Source organism: Chiloscyllium plagiosum, unplaced genomic scaffold (assembly GCF_037043375.1).
Source record: "Chiloscyllium plagiosum isolate Xiang-an unplaced genomic scaffold, Cpla_swu_hap1 HiC_scaffold_38, whole genome shotgun sequence".
NCBI classification, from domain to species: domain Eukaryota; kingdom Metazoa; phylum Chordata; class Chondrichthyes; order Orectolobiformes; family Hemiscylliidae; genus Chiloscyllium; species Chiloscyllium plagiosum.
Genome location: NW_028270176.1, coordinates 10,951,800 through 10,965,127, shown reverse-complemented (window position 1 = coordinate 10,965,127; position 13,328 = coordinate 10,951,800).

The window sequence follows — 13,328 nt, the reverse complement described above, 5'->3', positions numbered from 1 at the left end:
ACGCAGCATCAGTGGCAAGTCAGATTCTGGTGATTTGAACTATTCTTCTCCAGAAGTAACTCCAGTGAGAATATTCTGCCTGAAAGGACCGCTTTGTTTCCAATCTTTGTCTTTAGGCAACCATTCTCTGCAAATAATGTCAAGTCAGGTAGTGAGACAGAAACTAAAACCACTTTCTTTTAAGTTGGAGAGATGTCTAGTGCAGCAATAGAGGGCCGAAGGGCCTGTACTGCGCTGTATTCTTCTAAAACCTCGTCCATGCCAATCAGATAACCAAACCTAATTTAGTCCCATTTGCCAGCATTTGGCACATATCCCTCTAAACCCTTCCTATTCATGTACTCTATCCATCCCCTCCTGATTTTATAAACCTCTATAAGGTTACCCCTCAGCCTCCGATGCTCCAGGGAAAACAGCCTATTCAACCTCTTCCTACAGCTCAAACTCTCCAACCCTGGCAACATCCTTGTAAATATTTATGAACCCTTTCATGTTTCACAACATCCTTCCTTTTAGCAGGGAGACCAGGATTGGACAGAGATAGTTAACTGTTCAGTTTTACAGCTCTTTCCACTCACCAATCCCACCAGTTCCCACTTTGATATTTTCTGATCGATCTGTTCAGAGATGTTCTTCCACACCTCTGGAGCAGCGGGGACCCCAAACCTTCACGGGAAGGGACTCAGTCTCAATAGCCCAACAGCCCCTTCTGTTACCCCTTTCTGTCAACCAAGACAATTCATTAAAGAAGTGATTGGGGTGAATCGCTTCACTACCTGTTGTACAACGTTGTGTGAGGCTGTTTGTTGACCTGTTCCGAGGCCATTTTGGTCCAAGCACCCCAGATGTTAGTGAGAGGGATGTTGTCAAGCTAACTGGCCAGGAATTCCCATTGTCAGTTCCAATGTTGAGATCAATGCCAGCGTCTCACTTGGCACTCAGTCTTATTTAATGTTTCTGTTGTAGCTTGATGCAACCACCTTCCTTCAGTAAATTTTACAGGGCAGTTTGGAGCAAATCACGTTAGCGTGGTCTGGAGCCAGAATAGGCAAAGACTTTCCCTGGCTGGGGTGTTGCGGTGGTCGGGGGGAAGGGTTGCGAATGGGGGTTGGGGGTGGTGTTTCTGGTGGTGGTGTGCGTGTCTGCCCGCATGTGACTATCCGTGTATGTGTGTGTGGATGTGTCCTTATGTGACTGGGTGTGTTTGTCTATCTGTGTCCCGATGTGACTGTGTGTTTGTGTGTATGTGTGTCTGTCTATATGTGCTGCTGTGTGACTGTCTGTCTGTGTGTGTGTCCCATGTGACTGTCCCTGTGTGTTTGTGTGTATGTGTGTCTGTCTGTCCCATGTGACTGTCCCTGTGTGTCTTTGTGTATGTGTGTCTGTCTATATGTGCTACTGTGTGACTGTCTGTCTGTGTGTGTCCCATGTGACTGTCCCTGTGTGTTTGTGTGTATGTGTGTCTGTCTATATGTGCTGCTGTGTGACTGTCTGTCCCATGTGACTGTCCCTGTGTGTCTTTGTGTATGTGTGTCTGTCTTTTTGTGTCCCTGTGTGACTGTCTGTCTGTGTGTGTCCCATGTGACTGTCCCTGTGTGTTTGTGTGTATGTGTGTCTGTCTATATGTGCTGCTGTGTGACTGTCTGTCTGTGTGTATGTCCCATGTGACTGTCCCTGTGTGTCTTTGTGTATGTGTGTCTGTCTTTTTGTGTCCCTGTGTGACTGTCTGTCTGTGTGTGTGTCCCATGTGACTGTCCCTGTGTGTTTGTGTGTCTGTCTATATGTGCTGCTGTGTGACTGTCTGTCTGTGTGTATGTCCCATGTGACTGTCCCTGTGTGTCTTTGTGTATGTGTGTCTGTCTTTTTGTGTCCCTGTCTGACTGTCTGTCTGTGTGTGTGTCCCATGTGACTGTCCCTGTGTGTTTGTGTGTATGTGTGTCTGTCTATATGTGCTGCTGTGTGACTGTCTGTCTGTGTGTGTGTCCCATGTGACTGTCCCTGTGTGTCTTTGTGTATGTGTGTGTGTCTTTTTGTGTCCCTGTGTGACTGTGTATGTGTATGCCTGTTTCTATCTCTATGTATCCCTGTGTGATTTATTTGATTTATTACTGTCATGTGTACTGAGGTACAGTGAAAAATATTTTCCTACATGCTTCAGGGTAGCACAGTCGAGTACAGGATACAATGTTACAGCTGGTAAGAAGGTGCAGAGAGGGATCTTCATTAACATTAAAGAAGTCCATTCAGAAGTCTGGTAAGAGTAGGGAAGGAACTGTTCTTGAATCTATTCATACGTGTGTACAAACTTTTATATCTTCTGCCCAATGGAAGAAAGTGGAAGAGATTATCACCTGGGTGGGAAGGGTCTTCGATGATGTTTGTTGCCTGTCTGAGGCAGTGAGGAGTGTAGATGGAGTCAGTGGATGGACTGGGCTGTGTTCACAACTCTCTGTAGTTACTGACAGTCCTGGGCAGAGCAGTTGCTGTACCAGGCTGTGATGCACCCAGATAGAAAGCTTTCTATGGTCGATCTGGAAAGGTTGGTGAGGGTCCTTATGGACACGCTGCATTTTCCTAGCCAGCTGAGGAAGCAGAGGTGTTGTTGTACCTTCTTGACCGTCGCATCTACGTGGGAGGTCCAGGACAGATTGATGGTGACCGTCACTCCCAGGATGCTCTCGACCCTCTCCACCCTAGTTCTGTCGATACACAAGGGGGCTTCCTGAAGTCAATGATCAGCTCCTTTGATTTGCTAACATTGATGGAAAGATGGGTGTTTTTACACCATGCCACTAAGCACCATATCGCCGTCCTGTATTCCATCTTGTCGTTGCTTGAGGTCCGACCTGCAATGATAGTGTTGTCAGCAAACTTGTATTTCTGTGGCTGAATTTCAATTGCTGCTTACCATGCCAAAATATTGTCCCGGTTGTGCTGTGTTTGCACATGGACTGCTTCAGTGGCAGAGGAGTCATGAATGGTACTGAACACTGTGCAATCATTGGTGAACATCTCCACTCCTGACCTTGTGATGGAGGGAAGGTCATTGATGAAGCAGCTGAAGATGGTTGGGCTGAGGACACTGCCCTGAGGGACTCCTGCAGAGATGGCCTGGAGCTGAGAGGACTGACCTCCAATAACCACAACCATCTTCCTGTGTGCTAGGTCTGACCCCAACCAGCAGAGAGTTTGCTCCCTGATTCTCATTGATCCCAGCTTTGCCCAGGCTCCTTGATGCCACACTCAGTCAAATGCAGCCTTGATGCCAAGGGCTATCATTCTCACCTCCCCTCTGGAGTTCAGCTCTTTTGTCCATGTTTGAACCAAGGCTGGAATGACTTCAGGAGCTGAGTGGCCCTGGCGGAACCCAAACTGGGTGTCACTGAGCAGGTTATTGCTGAGCTGGTGCTGTTTGATAGCTTCCATCTCTTCACTGATGATCGAGAGTAGACCGATGGGCCGATAATTGTCCGGCTAGGATTTGCCCAACTTTTTGTGGAAAGGACCTACCTGGGCAATTTTCCACATTAGAGCCGGGTGATCTGACGGAAGCTTGGATGATTCTAAAGGGACCAAACAGAGTGAGTGCTGAGCGAATGTTTCCCCTCCTGCGAGAATTTAGATCAAGGCGGGGGCGGCTTTACAATGAAGGATCCCCAATTTCAGAGAGAGATGAGTGGAATTTCTCCCTTCCCAGGAGTGACGGTCACCAACAATCTTTCCTGGACCTCCCACGTAGATGTGACAGTCAAGAAGGTACAACAACACCTCTGCTTCCTCAGGAGGCTAAGGAAATGCAGCGTGTCCATAAGGACCCTCACCAACCTTTCCAGATTGACCATAGAAAGCTTTCTATCTGGGTGCATCACAGCCTGGTGCAGCAACTGCTCTGCCCAGGACTGTCAGTAACTACAGAGAGTTGTGAACACAGCCCAGTCCCTCACACAAACTAACCTCCCATCCACCGACTCCCACCCCCACTCCCCACTGCCTCAGACAGACAGCTAACACCATCTGACACCCCTCCCTCCCTGGTTCTCCCCTCTCCCGACCCCTTCCGTCAGGGGGCAGATACAGAAGCTTCAACACACAGACCAAGAGGTTCCAGGACAGCTTCCTCCCCGCTGTTATTACACTGACGAATGTATCCCTCATCTTTCAAATCGAACATGGACCTTGCTTCTTGTGCAATTTTGTGTCACTTTTGTATTGCCAGCTCTGTTCTGTCAGCCTGTGAACTTTGTATGGTCTGACCTGCACACAAAACAAAACTTTTCACTGCACCTCGGTAAACGTGACAATAATGAATCAAATCAAATCACTTGTTTGAAATTGTTCTGTTCAGTGAGGGAGCAGTGGAGGCTGGGTCATTGAATCCACTGAGTAGGCCCAGTTTGATTCCTGATCTCTGTGGGGTGTTGCAGGGTTATTATCATATGGAGCAGACGGTGACAAGGCGTAATGACTGACCCCCGCTCCTATTCCATGTTTTAATGTAGTCAGGATCGATTTATTTGTGGGACATGGTGACCACAGAGATGGGTTCCCCTTGGCTCCATCTTCCTATCAGTGCCTTAGCCCACTGCAAAGCATGTCACAGCCACACAACATCAGGGTCGTACAGCACAGAAACAGACCCTTCAGTTCAACCAGTCCGTAATCCCACATTAAACTGGTCCCAGCTGCCTGCTGCTGGCCCATATCCCTCCAAACCTTTCCCATCCTTTCCAACCTTTACAATGTATCGCCCCCACCCCCCATCCACCATTTTCTCAGGATGTTCATTCCACCCTCATTCTTTTTTAAAATCGCTTTCCTCTCACCTTCAAATGGTGCCTGCAGTCTTGAAATCCCTCACCAGAGGGAAAAGACACTGATGATCTATACCCCTCATGACTTTATAAACCTCGATAAAGTCACTTCTCAACCGCCTGTGCTCCAGTGAAAAAGTCTCAGCCAGTTCAACCTCTCCTTTTCCCTCAACCCCTCCATTCCTGGCCACATCCCGGGAACTCTCTTATGAGCCCTCTCCAGTTTTAATAAATCTCCTTCCTATAACAGGGCGACCAGGACTGGACGCAGTATTCCACAAGAGGCCTCACCAATGGCCTGTATAACCTCAACATAGTGTCCTAGCTTTTGTACTCAAAGGACTGAGCAGTGATGGCAAGTGTGCCAAGCACCTTGTTAGCCACCTTTATCTCTGTGTGACACAAATACTTCAAAGAATTACGAACCAGGATCCCTCAGTTCTTCTGTTTGACCCAAGGCCCAATTATTCACTTTCAAATGCGATCCCTGCAGTTGTACTCACAGGATCCCGTACCCAGCAAGATGACCCTTAGCAAGCAATCTTTTAGTTTCATGGTTAAAAAAAAAAGAGAAATGAATCAGATTTGTTATCTTTGAACGTGCGGGCGTCTGACTCAGAGTTGGAAGTGTCACTCAGCAAACTGTGGCAAACACATCGTCTATTTTTGGATCCCTGGGGTATGCTCACACTCCGCCCAGCTCAGGAAGTGAGAGGTCATGTTGAGATTGAGTGCCTTATTTTAGGACCGAAGGGGTTCCTAGGTTGAAGAGGATCCTCATCAGCCCGTTTTCCGCCCCCTCCTGCCACCCCCCGCCTCCTCCATGTGAGTGGTTTCACTGTCCCTCCTGTTCCAGCAGCTGCTGAAATGAGCAGACCTGAATGAGACCACAGGAAGAAGGGAAACTCGACAGGCGTCTGAGGGAGGATGCCGGCTTAATGACTTCCCCTCAAGGATTAAAGACCTGCCGACTTCACTCAACTCAGCTCATAGAGATGTACAGCATGGATACAGGCCCTTCGGCCCAACCTGTCTCTGCCTGCCAGATCTCCTAAATCTATCTGTTCCCATTTCCCAGCATTTGGACCACATCCCTATCAACCTTTCCTATTCATGTACCCATCCAGATTCTTTTTAAATGCTGTACTTGTACCAGCCTCCACCATTCCCGCTGGCAGCTCATTCCATCTGCGTCCCACCCTCTGTGTAAAAACCTGACCCCTCAGGTTCCCTTTTATTCTTTCCCCTCTAACCTGAAACTGATGTTCTCTCGTCCTCGAGTCCCCAACCCTGGGAAAAAGATTACATGCATTCCCTATCCATGCCTCCCATGGTCTTCTACACCTTGATAAGGTCCCCCCTCAGTCTCCTCCACTCGAAAGGAAAACATCCTCGCTTGTCCAATCTCTCCCCACAACTCAGACCGTTGAGTCCAGGCAACATCCTCGTAAACTCCTTCTGAACTCCTTCCAGTTTAATAACATCCTTCCCATAACAAGGCAACCAAAACTGAACGCAAGCCTCACCAATATCCTGTACAACTGCAACATAACTTCCCAACTTCTACACTCACTGCCCTGACTGATGAAGGCCAGTGGACCAAAAGCCTTCTTTACTGTCCTGTCTACCTGGGACTCCACTTTCAGAGAACCATGCACCTGAATTCCAAGGTCCCTCTGTTCCACTACACTCCTTAAGGCCCGACCATTCACCACGAAACTCCTACCATGATTTGACTTTCTGAAATGCAAGCCCTCACACTTATCCATATTAAACTCCATTTGCCATTTCTCAGCCCACCTCCTCAGCTGATCAAGCTCCTGCTGCAATTTCTGAGAACCTTCCTCACTGTCCACAATACCACCTATTTTAGTATCGTCTGCAAACGTACTAATCATGCCTTGTACATTCTCATCCAAATCATTGATATCGATAACAAACAGCAGTGGGCCCAGTACAGACCCCTGAGGCACTCCACTAGTCACAGCCCTCCAGTCTGACAAGCATCCTCTCACTATTACCCTCTGCTTCCCACCATCAACCCGATGGTGTATCCAATTCCATGTGATCCAACTTTCCAGACCAGCCTACCGTGTGGAACCTTATCAAAGGCCTTACTGAAATCCAAATAGACTCTGTCTACCACCCTGCCCTCATCAACCTTCCTGGGGGTCACTTCATCCAAGAACTCGAACAAATTTGTGAGGCATGATCTCCCACTCACAAAGCCAAGCTGACTACTACTAATCAAACCCTGTCTTTCCAAATACATGTATATCTTATCCCTCAGAATCTTCTCAACCACTGATGCTCAGCTTACTGATCTTTAGTTCCCAGGTTTTGCTTTGCAGCCCTTCTTGAATAATAACACAACACTCACCACTCACCAGTCTTCCAGGACCTCACCCATGGCAAACAATGAGGCAAAAATATCACCTCCCACAATTTCCTCCTTCGCCTCTTCCAGTGTTCTTGGATCTATCTGGTCAGGACCAGGAAATTTATCCACCTTCATACATTCTAATACATCCAACACCTCCTTTGCTGTGATGTGGACTGTCCCCAAGATATCACCACGAAATTCCCCAAGATCCCAAGTTTTCATGTCTTTCTCCAGAGTAAACACAGAGGAGAAATATTGACTGAGAACCTTGCCCATCTCCTACGGTTCTGCACGTACATATCCAGTTTGGTCCTTCAGGGGCCTATTTTCTCTCCAGTTATTCTTTTTCTTTTAATATAATTAAAACACCTCTTTAGAATCACCCTCAGCATGCCCCCTTTCGCCTTCCTAATTTCTTTCTTCAGTAAACTCTTGTATTCCCTGTATACCTCCAGAGATTCCCTTGATCCCAGCTACCTGGACCTGAGCCATGCCTCCTCTTTTTCTCTCGTCAAAGCCTCAATATCTCTTGTCATCCAGGGATCCCTATTTCTGCCAACCTTGCCCTTCACCCTCACAGGAATACACAGACCTTCAACTCGAGCTATTTCACTCCTAAAGGACTCCCTTTGCCCCAAAAACAAACTACTCCAATTAACTCCTGCAAGCTCCTGTCTAATTCCATCAAAATACACCTTGCCCTAATTTAGACCTTGAACCTGTGGACCAGTTTTGTCCAACTCCATAACTATTTTAAAATTAATAGAACTATGGTCACTGGTTCCAAAGTGCTCCCCCACTGTGTCATCCATCATCTGTCCTGTCCTATTTCCCAAGAGTAGGTCAAGTTTTGCCCCTTACCTGAATAGGACCCTCTATATACTGCTTATATACTCTATATAACTTTCCTGAATGCACTTAACAAATTCCACCCCATCTAACCCATAACATTCTGACAGTCCCAGTCTATGTTCGGAAAATTAAAATCTACTATAACAACCCTATTGCTCCTGCAAGTCTCCACAGTCTCCCTGCATATTTGTTCCTCTAATTCCCATTGACTATTTGGGGGCCTATAGTACAACCCCGAGAATGTCACCACCACCCTTTTTATTCCTTAGCTCCACCCACAAAGCCTCAGTGGATGATCCCTCAGTTATTTTATCTCTGATTACTGCTGTGAAACTGGCCTTCATCAAAAATGCAACTCCCCCCACCCTTCCCTTCCTTCCACCTAATTATTTCATATTATCCCTGCAGTGTGGAAACAGGCCCTTTGACCCAACAAGTTCACACTGATCCGAGTAACCCACCCAGACAAATTCCTCTACCCTCTTGCTCTACATTACCCCTGACTAATGCACCTAACCTTCACGTCCCTGAACACTACGGGCAATTTAGTATGGCCAACTCACCTGACCTGCACACCTTTGGGCTGTGGGATGAAACCGGAGCACCCAGAGGAAACCTCAACAGACGCTGGGAGAAAGTGCAAACTCCACACAGACACTCACCCGAGGCAGGAATTGAACCCGGGTCCCTGGCGCTGTGAGGTAGTGTGCCACCAGTCCCTTCCCTCCCTCAGCGATGTTTTTGTAATGGCTGGAATATCACAGTCCCATGTACCTGTCCACGCCTCGAGTTCATCAGCCTTACCTATCAGCCCTCTTACATTGAAATAAACGCAATTTAATCCAACAGGCATTCCTTGCTCCCTGTCGCGTTCCAGCCTGACCTGTCTCTTCCACTTACTATTTCTGATTACTGTATCAGACTTGCCTCCCTGCTGTTGAGAATCCCACCCCCCTCCCCCCACCCCCCGTGCCAACCTAGTTTAAACCCTCCCTTGTCACACGAGCAAAACTGGCTGCCAAGATATTGGTCCCCCCCTCCCAGTTCAGGTGTTGCCTCTCTGCCAGTCAGCTTTTCATCCATCTCAGTGCACTTGCCCCCATCCCATGTGCTTTAATCTTGCAGAGAAATCTCTTATTGCAAGACTTTGGCAAACACTTTCTGAGTTTCCTCTCGTATTAGTAGCATCACTTGGCTTTTGTACCATTGATAACTCCATTAGGATGGCCTGCCACTTTCAAGTTTGGACACGACAGGTCAGGCTCTGGACTTTTTCTCCTCCTGAACTGCATTACCTCGCACTTGCCCGCCTGCCCGCTCCACCACAGGCAGTCTCACCAAGGCCCTGCGCAGTTGTAGCCCCGTCTCCCGACTTGGAAACTCCATTGTAATAAAGGCCAGCATCCCCTTCACACCTTCATCACTTGCTGTGCCTGCAGACTAACGTCTTGCAAACGATGTGCCAGATCTTTCTGAACTTCTCAGGCTGCGCAACATCGGTCCATTGAAACACTCCTGTGCTTTTCAACGCTTCCCGTCAAAGTGGACGAGTTCACATTTCCTGACATTTTACTCCATTTTCACACACTCAGTGAACCAAGCCTATATCCTCTGTTTGGATCCTCCTGGCATATTTCTTTTCTGCTCTGTCTTTGTCCGCTGAGCATAGACGTTTATCGCATAACGAGGGGCATATGTAGGATTCATGGTAGGTGTCTTTTCCCGAGGTCGGGGGATTTCAAGGTGACCTTGTCAAGGTTTATAAAATCATGAGGGGCATGGCTAGCGTAAATTGACGGGGTGGGGGAGTCCAGAACTAGAGGGGCCTGAGGGGCAACTCTCTCACCCAGAGGGTGGTACGTATATGGAATGAGCTGGCAGAGGAAGTGGTGGAGGCTGGTACAATTATGACATTTAAAAGACACCTGGATGGGTATGTGAATAGGAAGCATTGAAGGGGCAGGGGCCAAGTGCTGGCAAATGGGATTGGATTGCTTTCGGATATCTGGTCGGCATGGATGAGTTGAACGAAATGGTCTTTTTTTCTGTGCTGTACATCTCCGTGACTCTATGGCAAGGGGAGTATATTTTTAAGGGAAGAGGAGAGAGATTTAAAAAAGACATGAGGGACAGAATCTTTGACACAGAGGGTGGTCCGCGTGTGGACTGAATTTCCTGAGCAAGTGGGTACAGTTACAATGTTTAAAAGACATTTGGATAAGTACGTGAATAGGAAAGGTTTGGAGGGATATGGGCCGGGAGCAGGCAGCTGGGACTGGTTTAATTTGGGATTCAGGACTGGTTGGACCAAAGGCTCAGTTTCTGTGCTGTATGACTCTGTGACTAGTCAATCCCCAGGTCATTCAGGTAGATCTTAGCTGAGGGGTGACCACTGAGGCTAATATTTCACCCTAACACCATGAGCTCTCACCCTGAGGAGGAAACTTTAACCTACCATCAAATTGACTGTGGCTTTTCCTCATGATGGGACTGTCGTGTTCCCTGCGTGCTCCAGTTATGTCCAAAGAGACAATGGACATCGGCGTCTGCTTCCAAATACCCTGTTCCCTCGCAAACAAAAAAAAGGACAGGGTTTCTGCTTTAAACGTCTACGCTGACTCTGTTTTCAGCCCTGCTCCTCTGTCAGCCAGAACATCAACGGAATCTTAAAGTTCCCCTTTCTCACCCCAACCCGTCTCCCCTCTCCCCTTGACTGCTCTGCTCTCTCACCCGGTTAGCATCAGGAGGGTCAGTCCGGAGGCTGGGGGAACACAGCCAGGCAGTCCTGAAGAGGGGTTATACCCGAAATGTTGTCTTCTCCGCCTCCTGGTGCTGCCTGTGTTTTTCCAGCCTCCTGCTGGTCTTCCATGCTCTCTTACCCAGCAGCTCACCCTGGTCCTTAGTTCCTCTCCCATTTTTCACTTCTGCCCTTTCCATCTGTCTCCTCCAGCCTGTTCCCAGGAACCTGCTGATAATTTCAAAAGGCGACTTGATGAGGATGGAGCTGTAGGTGTTGTTTATTTGGACTTTAGTAAAGCCTTCGACAAGGGTCTGCATGGTAGAATGATGAGTAAAGTTAGGTCACATGGGATCCACAGCAAGTTACCAAGTGGATAGGGCACTGGCAGACCCAGGGTGATGTAACCCCGTCTCTGTAACCCCCCGCTGCCCCATCACCCCCTCCCCGTCTCTCTGTAACCCCCCGCTGCCCCATCACCCCCTCCCCGTCTCTGTAACCCCCCACTGACCCTCCACCCCCTCCCCGTCTCTGTAACCCCCTGCTGCCCCTCCACCCCCTCACCGTCTCTGTAACCCCCTGCTGCCCCTCCACCCCCTCACCGTCTCTGTAACCCCCTGCTGCCCCTCCACCCCCTCACCGTCTCTGTAACCCCCCACTGTCCCTCCACCCCCTCCCCGTCTCTGTAACCCCCCACTGTCCCTCCACCCCCTCCTGTCTCTCTGTAACCCCCTGCTGTCCCTCCACCCCCTCCCCGTCTCTGTAACCCCCCGCTGCCCCTCCACCCCCTCCCTGTCTCTGTAACCCCCCGCTGCCCCTCCACCCCCTCCCTGTCTCTGTAACCCCCCGCTGCCCCTCCACCCCCTCCCTGTCTCTGTAACCCCCCGCTGCCCCTCCACCCCCTCCCTGTCTCTGTAACCCCCCGCTGCCCCTCCACCCCCTCCCCGTCTCTGTAACCCCCTGCTGTCCCTCCACCCCCTCCCCGTCTCTGTAACCCCCCACTGCCCCTCCACCCCCTCCCCGTCTCTCTGTAACCCCCCACTGCCCCATCACCCCCTCCCCGTCTCTGTAACCCCCCGCTGTCCCTCCACCCCCTCCCCGTCTCTGTAACCCCCTGCTGCCCCTCCACCCCCTCCCCGTCTCTGTAACCCCCCGCTGTCCCTCCACCCCCTCCCCGTCTCTGTAACCCCCCGCTGTCCCTCCACCCCCTCCCCGTCTCTCTGTAACCCCCCACTGCCCCATCACCCCCTCCCCGTCTCTGTAACCCCCCGCTGTCCCTCCACCCCCTCCCCGTCTCTGTAACCCCCCACTGTCCCTCCACCCCCTCCCCGTCTCTGTAACCCCCTGCTGTCCCTCCACCCCCTCCCCGTCTCTGTAACCCCCTGCTGTCCCTCCACCCCCTCCCTGTCTCTGTAACCCCCCGCTGTCCCTCCACCCCCTCCCCGTCTCTGTAACCCCCTGCTGCCCCTCCACCCCCTCCCCGTCTCTGTAACCCCCTGCTGCCCCATCACCCCCTCCCCGTCTCTGTAACCCCCCGCTGTCCCTCCACCCCCTCACCGTCTCTGTAACCCCCTGCTGTCCCTCCACCCCCTCACCGTCTCTGTAACCCCCTGCTGTCCCTCCACCCCCTCACCGTCTCTGTAACCCCCCACTGCCCCATCACCCCCTCCCCGTCTCTGTAACCCCCTGCTGACCCTCCACCCCCTCCCCGTCTCTGTAACCCCCTGCTGTCCCTCCACCTCCTCCCCGTCTCTGTAACCCCCCACTGTCCCTCCACCCCCTCACCGTCTCTGTAACCCCCTGCTGTCCCTCCACCCCCCTCCCCGTCTCTGTAACTCCCTGCTGTCCCTCCACCTCCTCCCTGTCTCTCTGTAACCCCCCGCTGTCCCTCCACCCCCTCACCGTCTCTGTAACCCCCTGCTGTCCCTCCACCTCCTCCCCGTCTCTGTAACCCCCTGCTGTCCCTCCACCCCCTCCCTGTCTCTCTGTTACCTCCTTGAGTCCCTCCAGCCCCTCCCTATCTCAGTCTCTCTCTCTCTCCAGTTGCCTGGGCCCTGCTTTCGCTGAGTGTCTGGGACTGTGGTCTGAGCTCGGTCTGTCTCTGTCTCTGTCTCTGTGTCTGTGGGTGTGTGTCTGAGCAGGGCCCCCCCGTGGCAGTTTCCCATCTGACTCAGCCTGCCAATATGCAAATGTACTGGGGCGATGCAAATAACCAGGCTGTTGGCTCCTGTGGCCCAGCCTGACAGGCTCACAGTTCGGCCTGTACTTCATCCGGCCACTTCACAATCCTTCATGCAGAGTCCTTCACTGCATCAGGGACATAGACCTGCAGCTCCCTCAGGCCTGGGAGCCTCCCCTCTCCCTCAGGCCTGGGAGCCTCCCCTCTCCCTCAGGCCTGGGAGCCTCCCCTCTCCCTGGGCTCTGCGATGTTCCTCTCTTCCTCCATCTAGTCTGAGTCCTTCCTCTCTCTCTCCCTCCCTCCCTCAGTCTGAGTCCTCTCCCTCTCTCTCTCTCTCTCCCTCAGCCTGAGTCCTCCCTCTCTCTC